Here is a 6000-nt window from a genome sequence, read left to right as displayed (position 1 = left end):
TCGTAAATATGTATTTTACTCAAATTTACATGGTTTATTTAGGTTCATGTCCATTTAAAGATGTAAGTATAAATTGTTTTATATTTTTTTCTTTATAGAACACCAGTTGTAAACAACTTTAATTCCAGTAAAAACGACAAGCGTAGGAACCGTTGCACAATTATTAGTAAAATGAAAACAAGTAGTACGGATTTCTGACGCGTGACCCCAGTTACGGTCGAGCGTTTGTTGAACGACATCATGACGCATCGTCAGAAAATCACGACAAAGCGATATGTACTCTGAGTACAGGTTTTATATGACGAAAATCGTACTTGTATCGTCTGAGCACAATGAACCAGCACGGAATTAATTCGGTTATCATTTTAACAAGTTTTGACCCTTTGGTCGATGGTCACACATAAGTCTCTAAGTCCTTATGTCGCCGTGGTAGTTATCACGACGGTGATCTTTGTTACAAATCTTGACGCCTGGGACGTTGGCCTTTGTTACAAATCTTGTCACCTCGGACGGTGATCTCTGTTTTAGATCATGACGCCTCGGACGTTGGCCTTTGTTACAAATCTTGACGCCTCGGACGGTGATCTCTGTTTTAAACCATGACGCCTCTGACGGCGGTCTTTGTTACATATCTTGACGCCTCTGACGGTGGTCTTTGTTATAAATCATGACGCCTCTGACGGTGGTCTTTGTTTATAAATCATGACGCCTCTTTGTACATTGGTCTTGGGTATATGACCTGACATTGGTCTTTGGTATATGTCCGCACGAGTAGCATTAATGTAACTATGTCGCATCGAATGACGTTATTTCTGTCATGGTTTGTAGCCTGTATCACAGGTTTTGACGCTTTGGACTGTGGTAACCTGAGAGAAGTCTTTTGACACCCCAAAAGGCATTATTTGTTATAACCTCTGACGCATCGGACAGTGGTGTTGTTGCCTCGGACAGTGGCTTTGTTACTGATATTTGGTACAGTGATAAGGTATGAGCAGCCATACAACCTTTAAGGGGGGGGTATTTTTTCCAAGGTTTGACGCCACACACGAGGCATCTGCTAAGAATTTACACCTATAAAGTGTTCAGGCGCGAGTCGTCTGAGTACCGAGTCCTGAATTAATGGATGCTGACCTGTCTTTTCTTTTGCAGACACTCTTAAACGTCCGTACTATATAATCCCTGTATCGCCTGTTACAGGCCACATACACTAAAGGGTTTAGTAACGGGCTCATAAACAGCAACGTCATAGACACTGAGTGACGTAGGTCGTTCTGGTGTGGCGTATTATCGATGACGTCATACAACAGGCGGATCTGAAATATTAATTAAAGGTATCTAGATATTAAGTTAAATATCACAACATTAATTGTGAAATTCATCTATTTTATATATTTGTATCATATCACTTGTACACATTCAGTTGCCAAAATCCATCTCAATTTGACTGAGGCTTTAAGTAATCATCTTCACGTTCGGGTAAAGCTGATGGAGTAGATAGGAATATTAATGTTGACGGGAACTAGAGATAAAAAAATAATATAAAGCTTTTTTTACCAGAAATGGTGCGTAGCAAATGCAGTAAACAACCGAAACGACCTTGGTGACATTAGCGAAGGCCGTTCTCTTGGTTTGAATATTTGATGTCGTCATCTCGGTCCTGGTCTGTGTAGGCTCTGGCCGAACGACGTTCACACGGCGTAGCTGCAAAAATCAATGTTCAGCATACATGATCATTTTATATTCAATGTAAGAAAGTTGAAGTAAAATACACCAAACATTGTATTTTTGTAATATTTCATAATCGACGTTAGATGTTTCAAGTAAAATCATCAGAGCATAATATGATCAATGCGTAGAGGTTTTAGTATAATACATCAAAATAGTTTATGATCACCGTTAGAGATCTCCAGAAGAATACACCAAAGTACAGTATGATCCACGCTTTGATATTTAAGTAGAAGGAATCAACATCGTTTAGGATCAATGCTAGATGCGTCAAGTAGAATATATCAATATTAAGAAATCGAATAGTGATATTACAAAGTAGCATTGCAGACGTCTACATCGAAATACATGACAATGTTTGGTTATTATAATCAGTACCTCTCGGCTGGATTATTGTTCTGGACTTGTATTCGGACATGATGATCGACAAATAATCAAATATTTACAAAAATGATGTTCTTGATTAGATGCTGGACACTTTCGAGTGAGGACATACTCGGAAGTTATCAATAAAGGCCCATTACTTTTTTCGGAGCAAAACAAAAAGGTTTCTTAAAAACATTAATAACATCAGAAGATATATATACCGATTGCCTCAGATTACAACAAAAAAAATATGCAAGATTTCCTGCGTAATGTTTGATAACCGTGGAGTTTTGCCGTCTGGTGCAGTGATAGTCAATTACAGCGCGGTATTTAGGACGACGGCGACTCTACAAAATTATCATTCTCGTTTTACTTTCCCATTTTAAAAATCAAAAACCGTTTCGGAAAGGTAGTGGGCCTTCAAACCTGTTCACATTATGGTGAGGTTCACTCTGCATCTATAGAATAATATTATTCTGTATTGTTGTTCGGTGCTGATGTGGTCGCAGAAGATGCCATTTAGATAAACAGAACAAACAAGGAAACGAACTGAATGATATGGTAGAGCTCTCAACATCCCTATAGCCATCTATTTAGGCTACGATGAGACGTCGGTAATTCAAGATTGACTCTTTGATATTGGACGCTATATACCTATGCAGTGTTTGATAATATTTTTGGCTATTAATGGTTCTTATCTCTTCACGAAAGACTTGGTAAAAATACCATCTGGACATCAAGCGGATTAACAATGGAGGCAATAATTGGCATCGTATGATCAAGTTCGCTCGAAATCGGGTGTGCTCAGTTAGTATACCTGGACAATTACATCAACATAATGCTGGGGAAATCAGGTGTGCTGAGTAAGTATACCTGGACACTAACATCAACATAATGCTGGAGAAATCAGGTGTGCTCAGTAAGTATACCCGGTACCTGGACACTAACATCAACATAATGCCGGGGAAATCAGGTGTGCTCAGTAAGTATATATACCTGGACACTTACATCAACATAATGCTGGGGAAATCAGATGTACTCAGTAAGTAGACCTGGACACTAACATCAACAGGCATAATTGGCATCGTATGATCAAGTTCGCTCGAAATCGTCGAGTTGACTCTTATCGATTCGAAAACACTGTGCTATAACATTTCCATATGCATATTCTTTATATTGTTATTAAACTTTTATATTTTTAGTTCAGAGCACATGCCAATGATGTCAATGCTATGGGTATACGGACGCCAACATTAACGTAAACAATTCGACAATAGCTCTCGGTTACTCAAAATGGTTAGTTGAACGGAGTTATATGTATGGTCTTGTATGATGGCAATTTGTGAAACTATTAATTATGTGTTCAAGTGTCCGGTTAGACAGTGACAGCTTGTTGATGACTTGAAATCTGACATTTAAGCTTAATCCAGAATTTTCTGTCATCATTCATAAATCTTAAATAACCAGGATAATGTAGATCAATAAAATTATTACCATGGAAACCACGTGCCAACAGTCATCTTAGTAGTGTCAGTGACATCAAAACACAAAGCGAACACCAATGTAAAGTGGACATTGGTAGTACTGTACTATAAGATATTAAGTGATGCATTAGTCGCTAATGAATGACAGAGGCCGTCGATCGATGAAATCAGTCTGTATAGCTAATCACTGACACAGTGGTATACGACACAGGCGCAATTTGTTACTTGTTTGATAATCCTGACAAATCCGTGTGTTTTGCGGATCGTCTCTAACGGCTTTTATTACTGACATCAAAAGACTGTTTTAGTAAGTGTAGAGAGTAGCATTTATATATAGACTAATAGGAATGCATCTATTCCCTGATTAGAACATGGATATAATATTAAGATCAATAAATCTCAAATTATCTAAAAAAACCAAAACATTTTGTCTGAAATAATCTACCGTTCAAAGTAAGATATAATATAAGAAAGACTACTGAATCTCAAAGTATTTGATGCTGAAAAGTCAGAATCTATATAAGAAAGAAAACCGTTAAATGTTATAAGAAAGGAACTTTCCGCGTCTTGTTAAATATTCAACGGATACTGATAAATGCTATCTCTGTTACGAACACTTAGAAGACCTTGAACACATTTTGGAACTGTCAGAAAATATAGAAATTAAAGAGAACACTAGTCTAAAGAGCTATGCATGTAGCAAAAACTAACAACATATTACCTTTGATGTTAGAAATATTTCATTTGCTGGACTATACGATAACCTAGTGGAATCAGAAACTTAATTTTTAACTTTGTTTTTATATTATTTTTTTTATCTTTATTATTTCTTTTTTTCTTTATTATTTTTTTCTGTACAGTCTTATATAAAATCTAGTTTCAAAAGACAAACAGTTTAGTTAAATTTATATTTAAGTATGGAATGGAAGGGGGAATGTCTTTATGTTAACCTATTTTTTATCCTTTATTATTTTAAAGCCACACATATTCAGTCAAAATTTGTCGAATATATACTTTCAGAATATGATATCGTTTTACAAAAGTGAATATTAATTTCATATAGTTTTGGACCAAAAAAGGAACCCTGGTGTACACCTCAGGAAGGCAACATTAAATCATCCCTAGCACAGGCCCCTGGAGCCTTTTGAATTTTTTAAATATATCTTACAGGTTCTCTGTCATAGTACTACAAAATGCACATGGGTTTTGTTAAATTGCTTCGTGGGCAAAATCCAATGGTAGGTGTAACAAGTCCTTTTGTACAGCTGATCAGGCTCCGCCTACATGCATGCATTGCTTGATATACTTAAAATATTAGCGTCCATGATTATGTACTAAATGTAAATAATTCTTTATTCTGTAACATTTGAAAACATGTTAATATAGTAATAATCATTCACCCACTATGGTGAAACAGGAATATTAAGTGAGCAAATAAACCAACAATAATTTTACAATTTTATAATAGCTGAGAATGAATTTTAGCAGTACTGCCAAAAATCATTATTTCTACGTCTATAGTGCAAAACGTGAATATAGTCAGATCATGAAGTCAATGCTGATACGTTTTCATCTAAACATACAAAAGCAGAAAAACAAAAACTGTTACAGTGCATTAATACTGTGATGTTGCAAATGTTTTAAAGCATCACACATGTATGTGACTTAGAATGGTTTTCACAGCTGATTTCATCATAACTTACAGTGTTAGAAAAAAAATACCATGTCAAAATTTTTGGCCCAGTTACGGCACATATAACTTTTAAATTAACACATTTGAAACATGAAATCTGTTGGAGTAAAATATAGACATGTAAAGGTATCATTATATAGCCGATTGTGTGATGAGGATGATGGTCCCGTTTGTAGAGATTTTATCTGTAGAAAAGGCAAATAGATATGTCCCTTAAGTCAACCTTGTGACATGAACCACTAAGTCGTGATTCACCTGATCACAGAAGTCTATAAACAGAACATCATCTACACACGAATTTACTAATGGCTTTACTTTGTCATATTTGAAATTGTTGCATGCGTAGATGACGTTTTAGACTTGTATATCCGGTGGTTGAGACACCTTTATATCCAGGTTGATAATGGCAAGGGTTTACAATCAATAAGTCGTACATGAAAACAGCACCCGGGGGATCTGATTATATTTACAAATGTTTTAACTTTTAATTAGTTTCAGCTTTAAGATGTATTCGAGGGCAGTAAACGTTTCTTCTCTCTTTAATCTTGATTACAACCCCGGAACATAGCACTTATCGTAATACTATAGGTGATTGTACAATTACTTTAGGTGATTGTACAGTTACTATAGGTGATTGTACAGTTACTATAGGTGATTGTACAGTTACTATAGGTGATTGTACAGTTACAATAGGTGATTGTACAGTTACTATAAGGTGATTGTACAGTTACT

The 6000-nt window shown here is 35.8% G+C and overlaps 1 long non-coding RNA gene across 1 annotated transcript; it reads right to left on the bottom strand.

Annotated features, from left to right (window-relative positions):
- Positions 1-277: 277 nt before the first annotated feature.
- On the bottom strand, positions 278-1681 carry LOC138328811 (uncharacterized). Its single transcript, XR_011209361.1, has 3 exons — positions 1555-1681; positions 740-1313; positions 278-676 (listed from the first exon to the last, which is right to left on the bottom strand). It is a non-coding gene; the product is annotated as an uncharacterized lncRNA (long non-coding RNA).
- Positions 1682-6000: the final 4319 nt, after the last annotated feature.

The sequence above is a fragment of the Argopecten irradians genome, chromosome 8, assembly GCF_041381155.1.
Source record: "Argopecten irradians isolate NY chromosome 8, Ai_NY, whole genome shotgun sequence".
Classification (NCBI taxonomy): Eukaryota; Metazoa; Mollusca; class Bivalvia; order Pectinida; family Pectinidae; genus Argopecten; species Argopecten irradians.
The sequence above is the reverse complement of the archived record's forward strand: the minus strand, read 5'-3'. Positions and strand labels throughout refer to the sequence as shown.